This window comes from Henckelia pumila, chromosome 4 (assembly GCF_033568475.1).
Source record: "Henckelia pumila isolate YLH828 chromosome 4, ASM3356847v2, whole genome shotgun sequence".
NCBI lineage: Eukaryota > Viridiplantae > Streptophyta > Magnoliopsida > Lamiales > Gesneriaceae > Henckelia > Henckelia pumila.
Genome location: NC_133123.1, coordinates 94012231 through 94031902, shown reverse-complemented (window position 1 = coordinate 94031902; position 19672 = coordinate 94012231).

The window sequence follows — 19672 nt, the reverse complement described above, 5'->3', positions numbered from 1 at the left end:
AGGAGATACAATCTCCTAGAAGATCCGAGAGGGTCTCGAGACCACCTATGAGGTATGGTCTGCTTCTTGAAGAAGGTCATGATGAGCCTGTCAATGGATGTGATCCAAGGACCTTCAAGGAAGCGTTATCTGATGCTAATTCATCCAAGTGGCTTGAAGCTATGGAATCTGAGATGAATTCCATGCATTGGAAACTAGTGTAGAATCATGTGGATCCACCAAAGATAATTGTTCCTATAGGATGTAAATGGATTTACAATAGGAAACTTGGGACAGATGGGAAGGTTTTGACCTTCATGTCGCGATTGGTAGCAAAATGTTATACTCAAAGAAATGGAGTTGACTTTGAGGAACCTTTTTCTCCAGCCGCAATGTTCAAGTATATAAGGATTTTGCTAGCCATAGAAGCATGGTATGATTACAAAATATGACATATGGATGTGAAGAAGGCCTTTCTTAATGGGGATATTAAGGAATATATTTACATGTCTCCGCCTGAAGGGTTCACGTCTATCGAAAGTGAGCATATGGTAAGAAAACTTCAGAAATCAATTTACGGTCTCAAGCAGGCATCTAGGAGCTGGAAGTTCATATTTGACGGTACAGTCAAAGAGTTTGGTTTTACTAAGAATCATAATGAACTTTGTATTTATAAGAAGGTCAGTGGGAGTGCTGTGACATTCCTGGTACTTTATGTTGATGGCATTCTACTCATTGGAAATGATGTAGGGATGTTGCAATCAACTAAAGTTTGGTCAGAGAGTAAGTTCTCGATTCAAGACTTGGGTGAAGCATATTACATTTTGGGAATAAAAATCTATAGGGATAGATCGAAAAGATTGCTTAGTCTCACCCAGTCTACATACATTGATACCATTGTAAAGAGGTTCTCCATGGAAGAGTCTAAGAAAGGACATCTACTAATTAGTCATGGCATGTCCCTATCCAAGTCCATGTCTCCGAAGACTGATGTAGAGATAGAGGTGATGACACACATTCCATATGCATCTGCTATTGTTAGTATCATGTATAGGATGATAACTACACGTCCTGACGTGACATTTGTACTGAGTGTTGCAAGTAGATATCAATAGAACCCTGCTCTTTCACACTAGAAATTTGTGAATGACATCCTCAATTACTTGAGAAGGACAAAGAATATGTTCTTGGTCTATGGGGGTGGAGAACTGAAATTGGAAGGCTATGCCAACTCTAGCTTCCAAAGTGATATCGATAATTTAAAGTCATCTTCTGTTTTTGTATTCATGATCAATGGTGATGCTGACTCTTGGAAGAGTTCCAAGAAAAACAACACTGCGGATTTCACCGCTGAGTCCGAATACATTTCTGCATCAGATGTAGAAAATGAAGCTTTTTGGATAAGAAATTTCGTCCAATAGTTGGGCGTTATTCCTAGTGTAGTTGGTCCAGTCCCAGTGTACTGCGACAACACGGGCGCCGTTGATAAAGCAAAGGAAACGAGGTCTCATCAAAAATCCAAACATTTACTAACAAAATACCACATTATCCGGGAGATTGTGGAAATAGGAGGGGTGTCATTAGACAGATTCACCTCCCAAGATAATGTGGGTGATACACTAGAGATGCAAAGGTGTTTGTTTCTATGAATGCAACCTTCTTGGAGAAGAAATTTCTATTGGGTAGAAAATGGGATATGATATAACTCGAAGTGGTTCGAGATAAACCCACATTTGTAGAGCCCATATCAGAACAACCAAGAGCGCAGATACAAGCTCCTAGAAGATCCGAGAGGGTCTTGAGACCACCTATGAGGTATGGTCTGCTTCTTGAAGAAGGTCATGATGAGCCTGACCATGGATGTTTCCAAAGAGCTTCAAGAAAGCGTTATCTGATGCTAATTCATCCAAGTGGCTTGAAGCTATGAAATCTGTGATGAATTCCATGCATTGGAAACAAGTGTAGAATCATGTGGATCCACCAAAGATAATTGTTCCTATAGGATTTAAATGGATTTACAATAGGAAACTTGGGGCGGATGGGAGGTTTTGACCTTCAAGTTGCGATTGGTAGAAAAATGTTATACTAAAAGAAATGGAGTAGACTTTGAGGAACCTTTTTCTCCAGTCGCAATGTTCAAGTATATAAGGATTTTTCTAGCCATAGCAGCATGGTATGATAACAAAATATGACATATGGATGAGAGGACGGCCTTTATTAATGGGGATATTAAGGAATAAATTTACATGTCTCCGCCAGAAGGGTTCACATCTGTTGGAAGTGAGCATATGGTAAGAAAACTTCAGAAATCAATTTATGGTCTCAAGCATGCATCTAGGAGCTGGAACTTCAGATTTGACGGTACAATCAAAGAGTTTGGTTTTACTAAGAATCCTAATGAACCTTGTATGTATAAGAAGGTCAGTGGGTGTGCTGTGACATTCTTGGTACTTTATGTTGATGACATTCTACTCATTGAAAATGATGTAGGGATGTTGCAATCAACTAAAGTTTGGTTAGAGAGTAAGTTCTCGATTCAAAACTTGGGTGAAGCATCTAACGTTTTGGGAATAAAAATCTATAGGGATAGATCGAAAAGATTGCTTAGTCTCACCTAGTCTACATACATTGATACCATTGAGAAGAGGTTCTCTATGGAAGAGTCTAAGAGAGTACATCTACCAATGTGTCATGGCGTGTCCCTATCCAAGTCCATGTCTTCGAAGACTGATGTTGAGATAGAGGCGATGACACGCATTTCATATGCATCTGCTATTGTTAGTATCATGTATAGGATGATATCTACACGTCCTGACGTGACATTTGTACTGAGTATTGCAAGTAGATATCAATAGATCCCTGCTCTTTCACAATAGAATTTTGTGAAAGACATCCTCAATTACTTGAGAAGGACAAAGAATATGTTCTTGGTCTATTGGGGTGGAGAACTGAAATTGGAAGGCTATGCCGACTCTAGCTTCCAAAGCAATATCGATAATTCGAAGTCATCTTCCGTTTTTGTATTCATGATCAATGGTGATGCTGACTCTTGGAAGAGTTCCAAGAAAAATAACATTTTGGATTCCACCACTTAGTCCGAATACATTTCTGCATTATATGTAGCAAATGAGTTTGGATAAGAAATTTCGTCCAATATTTGGGTGTTATTCTAATGGAGTTGGTCCAGTCCCGGTGTACTGCGACAACACGGGCGTCGTTGCTCAATCAAAAGAACCGAGGTCTCATCAAAAATCCAAACATGTACTAAGAAAATACCACATCGTCCGGGAGATTGTGGAAAGAGGAGAGGTGTTGTTAGACAGGGTCACCTCCCCAGATAATGTTGTAGATACATTAGAGATGAAAAGGTGTTTGTTTCTAAGAATGAAACCTTCTTGGAGAAAAAATTTCTATTGGATAGAAAATGGGATATGATATAACTCGAAGTGGTTTGAGATAAACTCACAATTGTAGAGCCCATATCTGAACAACCAAGAGAAGAGCTACAAGCTCCTAGAAGATCCGAGAGGGTCTCGAGACCACCTATGAGGTATGGTCTGCTTCTTGAAGAAGGTCATGATGAGCCTGACCATGGATGTGATCCAAGGACCTTCAAGGAAGCTTTATCTTATGCTAATTCATCCAAGTGGCTTGAAGCTATGTAATCTGAGATGAATTCCATGCATTCGAACCAAGTATAGAATCTTGTGGATCCACCAAAGATAATTGTTCCTATAGGGTGTAAATGGATTTACAAGAGAAAACTTGGTGCGGATGGGAAGGTGTTGAATTTCAAGAAGCTATTGGTAGCAAAAAGGTTATACTCAAAGACAAGGAGTTGACTTTGAGGAACCTTTTTATCCGGTTGCAAAGTTCAAGTCATTAAGGATATTGCTAGCTATAGCAGCATGGTATGACTATGAAATATGATAGATGGATGTGAAGACGGCTGTAGTGATCCAACCAGGATTCACTACTAATCAGACATTAAAGCTTAATTAATCATGCAATTTTACATAATCAGATATATTCTACGGAAACCCAAATATATACTGGACCAGCATACAACCGCCTAAATAAATTCAATAAATACAACTCAATCGAATGAGATTAAAAATAAAACCTAACAACTAATCCTGGTGTCAAGTTCTGGTCACCGCTCCCAAATCCCTGGAAGAACTACCTGCAAATGCCCCGTCAAATGGGGTGTCCAGAAAACAGGAAACACTGGACGTAAGCTCTAAATCTCAATACGCTAGCATTGGTAAACATACACATATGATGCATGCAAAACGCAATGTCTGGGTATCCATATCTGGGATATACAAATCCAAACTGCTTAGGCTGGCGCCTAGGACATGAGTAGTACCGAACAGGGAATCAAACCAATGGTACTTCCACTCACTCCTAACTAGACGTGGATCTAGAATGTCCTTAGATGTTAGTGCCGGATATACCCATCGGTCTGCGGAGCCTTCGACATCAACAGGCCAAAACAGGGTTGAGAGAACCTATTGGCTCATCTCGAAAGATGTATAAACTCAATATGATATGCAAATGCCGCATAATAAATACATGCAATAACATGCAATCATGGCACATAAATGTTACATATAAGCATGCATACCCGCTGGCAATCTCAGTCAGTACTTACATACCTTTCTAAGGTAGTCCTAGAAGCATCCATCTAGGTTCCAAGCCTACCATCCAACTCTACGAGTCTACAATGCAAAATACCCATACATCACTAAAAATGCTCTAAAAGTCTTAACTAAGCTAATAGGTACTCCCTAATAATTTTAGGGAACTCGGACCATACCTCCGTCTGTCGTTAGCCCACTGATGGCGACTTTCCCACCACTTGAGCACAACTCTGCAATAGCTCCGCTGCTGCTCCGGACACAATCCGCCAACTCCTACTCTTAAATAAGATCCCCGAAAGCCCTTAAAATGAGCTAGAATGGGAGAGAAAGAAGTTGGAAATGAGCAAGGGAAAATGAAGCTCGGAACCCCCTTATATAGACATCGATCGGAACCTCCGATAACACAATCGGAGCTTTCGATCCGATCGAATCATCCGATCCCTCTCATCCAGCCATGTGTCAAACAATGGCTGGTTGCCAACAGCCCGATCGGAGCTTCCGTTCATGCTTCGGAGCTTCCAATGTACTAATGTCAAGCTTATATATTATTTTAGACAGCTGGACCTGTATCCGATCGGAGCCTCCGATTTGAGTTCGGAGCTTCTGAACTCAACAGAGCTTCCAAAAATTGTTCGGAACTTACGTTTTCCTCGAAGCTCAAAGCTCTTACTGGATCATTCTCGATCTTTCTGAATCCATTTTTCAACTCCTTAGACCCTTTAAGAAATCTCTAAAACATATTTTATTTAATCTAAACATGATCACTTGATTAATTATCACTTAATAAAAAATTCTGGATACAGATTACTACGTTCTCCCCAAAAAAGATTTCGTTCTAGAAATCTAGGGTATTCCAAGAACGTAATATAAATCCAACTCATTATCTACCCTGGTAGATCTGATTCGAAACATCTGGTCGAATAACTCTTAAAAATTTTAGACCTCGCTAAAAACTGCCTGGTCTAACCTTCTCTAATTCACATCACGACTTCTGGGGTCAGCTTAGAACTCTATTCCAGTTCTAACCTCACACACATTGTCAATAATCGAAACTCACCCTGAGCTCTACTTTCAGACAAATGCTTTATCTTCCGCAATCCTGCTGGAATTGCAAAACACCACTTACTACCGTTAGATATTCAATGTCCATTGCAAATGGTACAATACCATTATCGGTAAATTTCCTCATGACTTCCATGCGCGACAAGCGGATAGAAGAATCCTCCTTGTCACAAAATTAGTCTTATGCTAACGTGAACTAATAACGTTTCCAGAATGATACCAGATCTTGATTCCCTCAAGACACGAGTTAGAAAATTCATTGGCTATGCAATAATTCGTAATCCTGATCCATCTTACCAACTATGCTTGATCATCTAAACTCTTATTGGATCACATCGGAGTTTATCTCAACTCCCTGTTTGATTAACTTATGCGGTCTCAATTCCTGTCTGTGACGCAATAGCCGCTAACTGGCTATTAACACGATCTCTCGGATATCTTCCTCGAACATATAGAAATTATTGTAGTCTTATGACTACCCATTGGTTGCCAACTCTAACTTGGACAACAACACTTATTGCGAATCTTAACGATGACACTTCTTGCCAAGACCGTAACGAGTCATAAACTATTTCCATATGCACGATCTTCCCGATATCATCCATCCGAAATCAACTAGAGGACATGTTACATGCACTTCATATTGCTAACTTTCCTGAAATCGAGTTAATAGCCTTTGCAAAAATAAATGGCCAATACTCTGTCATTAACATGCAAAGAATCAACATCGCTGCATACCACCCGTCCTATATGATAAACTCAGATTAAACCTCTACTGGTAGGATCACAACTTGTGAAATGTTCCGACCGATCACGATCAACTCTGATATGTATCTCGCTACCTGCGATATTATTCAAACGATTTCCACTGGTCATCCTGCCCCGGACAACCGCAAGTTTTGAAACTCCTTCGCATCAGAATATGTACCTTTTGTACTTATCCAGCTCGATGTTGACTAACAATTCCCAAAAGAATACTACCATGAGAACAAATGGCAATCTCCTTGCCGACGAACACAATTAAGCCGAACACTTAGATGGCAAACACCATCCTTGAATCTGATAATATAAATCAAATGACTGCATCTATCTTGTCTCTCGAGATAACATTTAAAGTCATAACATCGGTTATCCTACGAGGGATATCAACAAACCCTTGTCAGCTTGACTCACTACTGAGATGAACAAACTAGTTCACCTCGATCCTACACAAAATCATCAATACTTTTGGCAATCCAGATAACTTCCAGATCAATCCCGATCGATTCTAATATTTCAATGGCACATCACATCAAAAAATCAATGGGAGATCAATGACAACAATCCCGCCAGACCCCGAAAACCAATTCTAAGTTGTTGTCTCATCCCACGACCAAGCAACTAATGTTAGTCTGGTAATTCTCATCGAAATCCACAACACCCGTCGGATCTCAACTCAAAGACAACTCCCGATAATACTGTGGGAAACGCCTAAGCAAAATATTTGGCTAACAGTACCCAAAAACTGTCGTCCGCTAACAACATGAAACAACTACTTAGTCCAATGCTATAAGCTTGTTCAACCATTGCGAATACCAAGAAATGCTCAGATAAAATCCTTATCTTCCTAGAAAGGATGTACTATCCAGAAATGTTACTAAATCCCAACGTCTGTTCATACCACTGATAACCTTAACCAAACTATTAGACTAACCATGACCACACGGGTTTTAGCGACCCAACCCGGATCCACTACCTAATCAGAGTTTAGAGCATAATTAAGCATGCAATTAAAATAAATTAAATAATTCACTGCGGAAGACTTAAATAAATGCTGACCAAAAGAATACAACCGGTTAAACAAATCCGATTATAAAAACCAATCGAATAATTAATCCTAAAGGCAAATAAAACCTAAAACTAAATTTGCTGTCTTTACTGGTCGCTGGCCTCTCCAAGCTACTGGGTGTAGTACCAGCACCTGCACCTACCCCGTATAATGGGGCATCCAGACATACAGCCGTCTAATGGGGCATCCAGACATACAGAAAACAACGGATGTAAGCGACTACCCTCAATACAGAAGCAATGATATATAAAATATATGCAACACATAAATGACTTTAAAACAAGGGTAAATCAGACTACTCAGGGGTGCCATGAATATACAACACTGTGCTAGATAGAAAGTCTGTGGGGTCGCTCGTATATTCCCCTATCAACTATAGCGTCTACTCCACTGACATGGTCGCTCTTAGAGATAGCAAAACTAGGGGTTGAGCCTCCCACACACGAATCCATAAGGAGTAACTCATCACCGATGGATACTGTCATGACTCACATCTCACGGGATGCAGTCCAGTGTGTACAAAAACATGCATGTTCTAAAGAAGTAAGACATGGTAAAACACATAGCATGTGAGACCTCAGTTCTAAACAACAATTAAAGGAGTAATTCAATAAGTAAGCAATTAAAAGCCAAGAGCAATTTTTTTTTTTATTTTAAAAGGGGGCGCGTGGGCGCGCATGGCGTCCTGCCCAAGCCCTTGTGCGGGCACGCCAGCCGAGGCGCGGGTGCGCATGGCCTGCTGAATTGGCTCAAAACAAGCCTCCAAAAGTGAAATAACATAACCAAAAGAACTCTAACATGATCCAACTAATATATATCCAACAACATAGCATTTAAATACATAAAAGTGAAGAACACGCATCGATGCTAGCTATTACAAGCCGAATAGAGAATACAAGAGTTATAACCACAAGCAAGACCACTTCCAATCCAAGTTCAAGTTCTTAACATGCTTCAAAACATAAACTAGATTGTCATGCTAATAAGACTTCTAAACCGAGTCTCACTTCTACATCATTCCCTCAAAGCTAACCATGCCTCTTCTGACTTGATCCTGCCCCACCTGTTGCCAAGTACATATACAAAACAAAGCAACAGTCGGATAACCGGTGAGAATGATAATCCCAGTAAAAGCAACATACAAGTAATACAACAACAAACATGCTTTCAAAACAACAACGAAATCAATAACAACGTAATGAAATGCATGTCTTTAAACCGGGATATCAAATCTGATAAACGAGGGATTTCTGCTGTGCTTTTGGGATCCCGAGGATGAGATCACGTAACCACTCACCGACTCTCCCAATCGAGGTGGTGCCACGTATCCCACTCCTCTAGACTTTGAGCAACTATAATGAGTATTCTAGCACTAGGCGAAATGACTACGACCTAGGCCACTCAATTATAGTTCCCAAATTTCTAAACAAAAAGGGCTATTCTGCCCGCTGAAATCAAAGTTGGCTCAAGATGAATGCATAACAGAATATAAAACATAGCCATATATTAAAAGCTCAAGAAATTCAACAAGACACAAGTTCCTCATGCTAGAACAAGTGTAGATGCAAGTATGTGCTTTTAAGGGAAACTCGAGAACCAACTGTCCCGAGTATGCTATCCCGCTATCGATGACTGCTTTTACCTTTCAAGGCAGTAGTTCGAACTTCTGGGAAGCTACAACAAAAGATTGTATCAAAGTCTAACCAATCTAAACAACAACAAGGCTCAAGGTAATTATCTATACCGTTCTTCGTCCAAATCTCTGAAACAAACAAATGCTGTTAACCCTGGGCTTGAAAAACTCCAAACGAATCTGTTCAGATACAAATCAAAGATCAATAACCATGATCAACTTACAAGCCAAGATCACAACTCAAAGACGGTTCGAAATCCCCAAAACTCAAACCGACGGCAAAACGGCTATAAACTGAACAAACCGACAACGCAGATAGCAGTTCAATAGCGATATAACCTCATAACAATTCTAAGACAACCAAAACAAGGCAATCCCAACAAATCTCAAATCACAATTTTCGAAAATGGCTTCCAAAAATCATAACAAATCCGAACGTCGCTCAAATTCAAAACCGACAGATAATAGACGTTCAGAACTCTGTAGAGAACAACATACTCGAATCTAGAACGATTCTAACAACATCCAAAAACTAGAATGTATCTGATCGTAGAAAAACTTACGATATAACAGAGCTCTCACTGCAGCGATCGATAATCTGCCTTCAGAAATAATTTCCAACGGCCGGATCGAGCTCGGAAGGAAATCTGAAAGCTTGGAAAAGCTTGAAGGCGTTCTAATGGAGGAAGACGGCTAAGGAGGAGAAGATGAAGACTATCCTCAATCAATTCCAAGTGTAGAATATATATAAAATCCAATAATTGCATTTTAGTCCTTGAAAAATCCAATTTTTTCAAAAAGGACCCTGATCAAAATCAAGTCGGCTCGTGAACTCTGTAATCTCCGATTAACTCAAATAAACTCATTTAAGATAAAAACGGGGCGTTACAATTCTCCCCCACTAAGAAGAGATTTCGTCCTCGAAATCAACAAGAATCACAACTCATAAGATAGAATAAAGAACTAAAGACAGTAAGAAGAACTCACGTCATCCGAATAACTTTGGAAAACTCTGTCTCATGTCAGACTCTGTCTCCCAAGTCGCTTCCTCGACGCCGTGACAACTCCACTGCACTTTCACCAACGAAATCGACTTGGTCCTGAGTTGTTTCTCCTTCCGATCAAGGATCTGAATTGGTCGCTCAAAGTAGCTCAGAGTCTCGTCTAACTCGGCTTCGTCAGGCTGAAGAATATGAGAAGGATCTGGATGATACTTTCGCAGCATAAAACATCGTGAATACCAGATAAAGACGGAGGAAGTGCAAGCCTGTAGGCAAGATCGCCTATCTTCTCGAGAATCTAGTACGGACCGATGAATCTTGGAGATAACTTTCCTCTCTTCCCAAATCTAATAGTGCCTCTGAAAGGTGAAATCTTCAGAAAGACTCGGTCTCCCTGATCAAAACTCAGAGGTCTACGCCTGACATTCGCATACTTTGCCTGTCTATCTTGAGCTGACTTCATTCTGGTCTGAATGATCTTAACCTGCTCTGCCATATCTCTAAGCATATCCGGTCCCAAATCTGGTGACTCGGACAAGCCATCCCAAAACAACGGAGATCGGCATTTCTTACCGTACAATGCCTCAAAAGGCGCCATACCGATACTCGCTTGGAAGCTGTTGTTGTAAGAAAACTCGACAAGAGGCAAAGAATCCTGCCAACTTGTGCCAAAGTCTAGCACTACTGCTCGCAGCATATCCTCTAACGTCTGGATAGTCCGCTCTGACTGTCCATCGGTCTGAGGATGATAAGCTGTACTCAGATGCAATCGAGTACCAAGTGCCCTCTGAAGACTGTGCCAGAAGAGAGAAGTGAATCTAGGATCTCTGTTTGAAACGATCGACTTCGGCACACCATGCAGTCTCACAACATTGCTAACATACAACTCAGCCATCTGATCATGACGATACGTCATCCTGTACGGAATAAAACACGCAGACTTCGTCAATCGGTCGATCACTACCCAAATGGCATCGCATCCTCGAACGGATCGTGGTAGCTTCGTGACGAAATCCATGGAAATGTGATCCCACTTCCATTTAGGAACAGATAGATTGTGCAACAGACCTCCTGGTCGCTTCCATTCTGCTTTCACCTGCTGACAATTCAAACACCGAGATACAAACCTCGCTACGTCGCTCTTCATTCTCTTCCACCAAAACTGAATCTTCAGATCGTTGTACATCTTACGACCTCTAGGATGAATACTAAACCGACTGCAATGAGCCTCTCAAAGAATACGCTGCCTCAACTCCGAAATATCAGGCACAACAATACGTTTATTCACATACAGTACATCATCTCTAACCTGGAATTCAGACTGATGCCCAGATCTGACTTTCTCTACTGAAACCTGAATGCTCGGCTCAGACTTGTTGGAGAACGGCGATCAGATCAATTAGAATTGATACCCGGTGCAGCGGAAGTTTAAAAATTTTATATGGAACGATTCCATAATGGGTATCAAAACTTAACGATTAAATTGTGTGTGTAAAAATTAAATAACAATTATAAATTTTTACCTCCAATCTCGAATCGAGATTATGGAAACCAACAGATTGCTCTGCTCTTGTTGTATATCCCTGGAACTGATGGACGAACTGTTCTTCAATCAGGTCCACGAACGGATATTTAATCCCTCTGATAGATTGCACTAGAAAATCTATCAGAAGTTTCTACGAAGAGAATTAACGAATTTGATCCGTTAAACCAGACTGTAATTCAAAATTCACAGACTGGATTTTTTCGAGCAGAGGGGAGGGGGGTCGGCGGCCACACTTAGAAAAATAGGGTTTTTCGAAAATAATTTTGTGACCTGTTGTGTGTAATTTCTGTACTGCAATAACTTATTTATAATGTAGGCCGCTAACAGCTTAGGGCCCATTAGTCATAAGTTCAAGCCCGACAAGCAAAGCCCGCATGTTCAGAAATTAATATAAATTCATCATGACTCCGATTGATAAACCGATTTCACCAATGTGCACAGAAACCATTTCTGCACCTTTTAAAGTCAAGATAAATTTTTCTGAATCCGAATTCAGTGATTTCCAAAAATGTCCATCCCTATGTCATTTTAGGAAATCTTACTCCTCTACTCTTAAATAAGAAGTCCAACTTCTTTGTTCATTAAATTTAACTCTTTAAATTTAACTATCTCAACGGGGATTAAAAATCCATTACTCTGTGTGACCCTCAATGGTTCAGGGATACAGCTAGCCGTGGGCTCACAACTCCTTGTGACTCGGAACAACAATTTTCGACTTGCCCATCGAATCATGGTAAGAGCGCCTAGCAACATCGCCCCATGATTCCCTAGGTATCACTGATAGTGCCTGCAAGAACCAATAGATTTTGGTTAGCGTACAGTACGGTCCCTTCATCCATATATCCCAATCGAATCAACAACCATTGGTAAATCGAGAGCCGTTCGAGATTCGATAACTATGCAATACATCTTGAAGATCAAATAGTGACATCGCATGTGCTACTAAGAAACCATTTCTTAAACCACATCATGTACTCTGGCCAGAGATTCGTCACACTAATATCTCCTCAGATCGCATAGGATATCCACACTCGCAAGTATGTGGTGAATCCTTGACAACAAAGCATCGACTCCTATATATGTTGTAACTGTACCCACTCCCGACACCTGATGACCCCAATAGAGTTGGTAAACGAGTCAAAGCACAGTACTAGCATATAGAGTCTCAATGATGTTTCAAGTAGTAAGGACTAATGGTGTACAACCAAAACCGCGAACTTTATCCACTCGATAAGTGATAACCACTTGGAAAGTCCGGATAGGGTAGTTCGATCATTCATCATATGAATATCCATTTGCATGCTTCGAACATCTCTATGTTCCCTACCAATGAAACGTGGTACTCTGCATCGCAAATTCTAGTCTCAAACTCGAGTGATCCTTATCCTTATTATCGGATGGCTCAATCGACTAGGAACAGTTTAGAATATACAGTGACTATAAGATATGTTTCATGATAGACATCCCCATGTTCTACCACATCTTACATACACTATAGTATATTCAAGGTCTTTATCAAAACAACAATAGTATATCACAATATAACAATATGAAGAAAGATAAAGTCATTGCCATTAATAAAAGTGTAAATTATATAAAACAAAAGATTGTTTATACAAAGAGTCATCATAGCCCTTAGCCACAAGTTGGCTCACCGGGAACCCACTCTTTCAATCTCCCACTTGCCCTAAAGCCAAATAGTCATACTACGTAGACCCATTGCTTCGCGATGTTTGTCAAATAATGGTCCTGGCAAGGGCTTAGTAAGTGGATCAACGATATTGTCTGCAGAGGCCACTCTTTCGACAGTGATGTCTCCTCTTTCCACAATCTCCCGGATGATGTGGTATTTCCTCAGTACGTGTTTGGATCTTTGATGAGACCTTGGTTCCTTTGCCTGAGCAACGGCACCCGTGTTGTCACAGTACACCGGGACTGGACCAACAACTTCAGGAATAACGCCCAACTCTTGGACGAAATTCCTCATCCAAACGGCCTCTTTAGCAGTAGCTGATGCTGCAATGTATTCTGCCTCAGTGGTGGAATCTGTTGTGGTGTCCTACTTGGAACTCTTCCAAGAGACAGCACCGCCATTGAGCATGAACACAAATCCAGAGGTTGACTTTGAGTCATCCACGTCACTTTGGAAGCTAGAGTCGGTATAGCCTTCCAATTTTAGTTCTCTTCCTCCATATACCATGAACATATTCTTAGTCCTTCGTAAGTACTTAAGAATGTCCTTCACGGCTTTCCAATGCATTTGACCGGGATTAGCTTGATATCTGCTCGTGACACTCAGAGCAAATGCTACATCCGATCTGGTAGATATCATCCCATACATGATACTACCCATGGCTGATGCATATGGTACATGTGTCATTTTCTCTATCTCTTCATCAGTCTTGGGACACATAGACCTGGATAGAGAAACTCCATGACACATGGGTAGATGTCCTCTCTTGGACGCATCCATTGAAAACCGTTTCAATATGGTATCGATGTAGGTTGATTGAGTGAGTCCTATCATTTTCTTAGATCTATCTCTATAGATCTGTATCCCTAGAATATAGGATGCCTCACCCAAATCCTTCATCGAGAATCTACCTGATAACCATATCTTTGTTGACTGCAGCATCCCTACATCATTCCCAATGAGTAGGATGTCATCAACATAAAGTACTAAGAATGTCACAGCATCCTTAACTACTTTCTTGTACACGCATGGTTCCTCCAGGTTCTTGATGAAACCAAAATCCTTTATTGTTTCATCAAATTTTTTGTTCCAACTTCTTGATGCTTGTTTTAGACCATAGATCGATCTCTGAAGCTTGCATACCTTATGCTCGCTTTCCATGGATGTGTATCCCTCAGTCTGCGTCATATAGATCTCTTCCTTAATGTTTCCATTAAGAAATGCAGTCTTCACATCCATTTGCCATATCTCATAGTCATACCAAGCAGCTATGGCAATAAGGATTCTTATGGACTTGAAAATTGCAGCTGGTGAAAAGGTTTCATCATAGTCAACTCCTTGTCTTTGAGTATAACCTTTTGCCACCAATCGCGCCTTGTAGGTCAATACCTTACCATTAGGCCCAAGCTTTCTCTTGTAGATCTATTTACACCCTATTGGAACAATTCCATCGGGAGGATCTACTAAAGACCAAACTTGGTTTGTATGCATCGAATCTATTTCCGACTGCATAGCTTCAAGCCATAAATTTGAATCCGCATCAGAAATTGCTTCTTTGAAGTTTCTTGGATCACATCCAACATCGGGTTCATCTTGATCCCCTTCAAGAAGAAGACCATATCGAATAGGAGGTCTAGAATTCCTCTCGGATCTTCTAAGTATAGGCGTGTCTATCAATGGTTCCTGAGGTGTAGGATCGTTATTTTGTATTTCGGGTTCTTCTCGAATTTCTTCGAGTTCCATCATCTCGCCTTTCTTATCCGATAAGAACTCCTTCTCCAAGAAGGTGGCATTCCTCGAAACAAACACCTTTGTTTCAGCAGGATGATAGAAATAATATCTGATTGAATTCTTCGGATACCCTACAAAATAACATAAGGTGGATCGACTATCCAACTTATCTCCCACTGTCTGCTTCACGTAAGTAGGACATCCCCAAATCCTCAAGTACGAATACTTAGGAGCTTTGCCATTCCATAACTCGTATGGTGTTTTGTCCACTGCTTTAGTGTGGACGTTGTTCAACAACAATACCACCGTTTCAAGCGCGTAGCCCCAAAACGAAGGTGGAAGCTCAGTGAAGCTCATCATGGATCGAACCATGTCCAACAAAGTTCGATTACGACGCTCCGATATACCATTCAGCTGTGGTGTCATAGGAGGAGTCCACTGAGAGAGAATCCCATTCTCTTTCAGATAGTCCAAAAACTCGGTACTTAAGTATTCTCCACCTCGATCCGATCAAAGTGCTTTAATACTTTTACCTAGCTTGTTTTCTACTTCAGCTTTGAATTCTTTGAAATTTTCAAATGCTTCAGACTTATATTTCATTAAATATAAATACCCATACCTTGAATAATCATCAGTAAAGGTAATGAAGTAGGTGTGGCCATATTGAGTACCAATTCTAAATGGACCACAAACATCTGTATGGATCAAATCCAACAGATTTTGACTACGCTCAGGTTTCCCCTTAAAAGGAGATTTAGTCATTTTTCCTTTCAGGCAGGATTCACAAGTAGGTAGAGAGTTAATATCAGACATATCAAACATGCCCTCTCCCACTAGCTTGTTCATCCTCCTTGAGGAAATATGACCTAGCCTAGCATGCCAAAGGTTTTCCGGGTTTTGACTATCGATTTTCCTTTTGTTTGTTGTTGCCGGTTTATCAACATAATTTATTGGAACGTCTTTTAATTTTAAGTTATATAGATCGTTTTCAAGTTGTACATTTCCAATCAAACATTCATTCTTGTAAATATTGCAAATCCCATTCACAAAATTGCAAGAATAACCATCTCTATCAAGCATAGAAACAGAAATAATGTTTTTAATTAAATCTGGAACAAATAAAACATCTCTCAAAAGTAACTTAAAATCGTTCTGCAAAATTAAATAAACATCTCCCACAGCTTTAGCTTCAACTCTGGAACCATTTTCGAGCCTCAGCTGGGTCTCAACCATTCTAAGCCTGCGACTTCTTGTCATCCCCTGCAAATCATTGCAAATGTGAGATCCACATCCGGTATCCAATACCCAAGAAGTAGTATTAAGTGAAACATTTATTTCAATATAGAACATACCCTTCGCAGTTCGCAACTGCTCTAGATATTCCTTGCAGTTACGCTTCCAATGACCGGGCTTCTTGCAGTAATGGCAAACATCCTTGGATTTTTCCATGTTTGAAGCCTTTGTCTTGTACTTCTTCTCGGGTTCGATTTTCTTGGGTGGGGCAGTACGTTTCTTACCCTTTGTACTTGGCCCTTTCTTAGCAGAAGAAGAGGAGCCCACCAAGAAAGCCGGTTTATCCTTCTTTAAAGTGGATTCATATGTCACAAGATATTGACCATCTCTTCAAGGGAGGCCTCTATCTTGTTCATATTGAAATTCACCACAAATCCGTCAAACGAAGAAGGAAGAGATAGAAGTAGTAAGTCCACGTTGAGTTCATGCTCCAACACCAAATCAAGCGTTACCAACTTCTGTATGAGCCAAATCACTCGTACCCCATGATCACGGACCGAAGTCCCTTCACGCATGCGACACGTCATTAGCTCCTTTACAGTAGCGAACCTTTCAGCTCTCGATTAAGCCCCAAAAAGTTCCTTGAGTTGTACGTGAATGTCAGCAGCATTCACGGTGTCCTCAAATCGCCTCTGGAGTTCATCAGACATCGAGGCTTGCATATAGCATTTGGCCTTGATATCATGGTCCCACCATGTATCAAGTTTGGCTAACTCTTCCGGACTTATGTCAGCTGGTGCTTCCTTCGGAGGAGATTTTTCTAACACGTAGAGCATCTTCTCCGAAGTCAAGACAATCTTCAACTTACGGAACCATTCCGTATAGTTTGCGCCAGTCAATTTATTTTGTTTGAGGATCGAGAAAAGTGGATTACGCGAATTCATCTTTATGAAATACTGAAAAGAAACAGACAAATATCAGTGATTGTTTAATTAATTTACTAAGACATAAAATAGGCGAAATTTATTTTATGAATCTCACTCCCACTATTTTAACGATTTCACTACCCTCTAGTGAAAACGGGAAACTGTTTTCCTTAGTGAGAACATGGAGTCCAATTGACAAACTATGGTCCCGAATAATATCAGCCAACCATAATTTTCAAAAGGTAGAGCCCAATTGCTTCCAAAGCAACCTCCACGTTTTTACCTCATGTCCAATAAGGGCCCAATAATATGACGCCGTTTATTGTGACATGTCAAGATGACCCATCAATATTAAGTTGTGATGGACGGTCGCCATGTGGATCCCCCAATAATATGAGCCGATCCCATGGGAGTTCCACCCAACTTACAACATGTGTCGATCCAATGTACAGCTTTCCGACGAACGGGCCCCCCCAATAATATGAGCCGGACCGTATCCGCGGGTAGCATCTCATACATTGATCGTTGATGGAAGGTAGGAACATTTAAACAATTTTAAATTTCCTTTATTTATCTTGATATCAATTTTAAATCATTTTTAAAATGAGGGATTTTAATTTTGAAAATTTTTCTCATCATTTTAAAATTTTGTATGCTTGCCGGATTCACACAATTTTGTCTAAAACATGCCTACAACAAAAATATCACATATTATATAGGATGATCGATTCCATTTCTAATTGACCCGTGGTTGCCAATCACGAGTCTTAGTCCAATCCTAGGTAATATGCAGTATGCAATGCAATCCTATTACATTGAGCTTCCAATTTACATTTCTTCTATCTTTATTGTCTACTGGGCCCACCTCCGTCTTCAAATCTTCATCTCCCACTAAATCTAATGTATTTACAATAAATAACAATGACAAGTAGGGGATACATTTTTCAGGGGTGGGAACGGGCCATAAACCAAGCCCACTTTTATTACATATGACAATTCATATTGGGCCATAAACCAGGCCCATTAATAAATCCAACAACAGTAACAAACAAATGTAAATTCCTAGCATACACCTACAAAATTGGTCATGACAATCGATCATCCTTATCCAATAACATTTAATTCAAAATTAATTTATTGGATAACATGCAATGGCAATTTAAATTTAAAAGGATAAAATCATATTCCATATATAAAATCTTATTTTACATACAAAATCATATTTTATCTTTTTATCAAATAAAATCATATTTTATCTATAAAATCCAATTTTATACATAAAATCATATTTTACTCAATATATCCATAAGATCATATCTTATCATCAATTGTACCAAAAATAATTAATTTCATAAAATCTTATTTAATGGATAAAATATTTAAATTTTCCAAAAATTCAAATTAATCCAAAAATCAATTTTAAAATTTTCGGACTCGAACAATTCGATCTGATGCCTCGTGGACCAATCAAAAACAATTTTCGATCGGACCAAAAATAGAATTTTAACATATTAAAATTTAATTTTAAAATTAAAAAAATTAATTTTTCGCGGGCCGCCCGGGACACTCCCGGGCTGCCCGCGCCCCAAAGGGGCTCGGGTCGGGCAGCGACGATCGCTGCCCTGCGCAGCGTATTGGAGAACGGCGATCAGATCAATCAGAATTGATACTCGATGCAGCGGAAGTTTAAAAATTTTATATGGAATGATTCCATAATGGGTATCAAAACTTAACGATTAAATTGTGTGTGTGTAAAAATTAAATAACAATTATAAATTTTTACCTCCAATCTCGAATCGAGATTATGGACACCAACAGATTGCTCTGCTCTTGTTGTATATCCCTGGAACTGATGGACGAACTGTTCTTCAATCAGGTCCACGAACGGATATTTAATCCCTCTGATAGATTGCACTAGAAAATCTATCAGAAGTTTCTACGAAGAGAATTAACGAGTTTGATCCGTTAAACCAGACTGTAATTCAAAATTCACAGACTGGATTTTTCCGAGCAGAGGGGAGGGGGGTCGGCGGCCACACTTATAAAAATAGGGTTTTTCGAAAATAATTTTGTGACCTGTTGTGTGTAATTTTTGTACTGCAATAACTTATTTATAATGTAGGCCGCTAACAGCTTAGGGCCCATTAGTCATAAGTTCAAGCCCGACAAGCAAAGCCCGCATGTTCAGAAATTAATATAAAATTCATCATGACTCCAATTGATAAACCGATTTCACCAATGTGCACAGAAACCATTTATGCACCTTTTAAAGTCAAGATAAATTTTTCTGAATCCGAATTCAGTGATTTCCAAAAATGCCCATCCCTATGTCATTTTAGGAAATCTTACTCCTCTACTCTTAAATAAGAAGTCCAACTTCTTTGTTCATTAAATTTA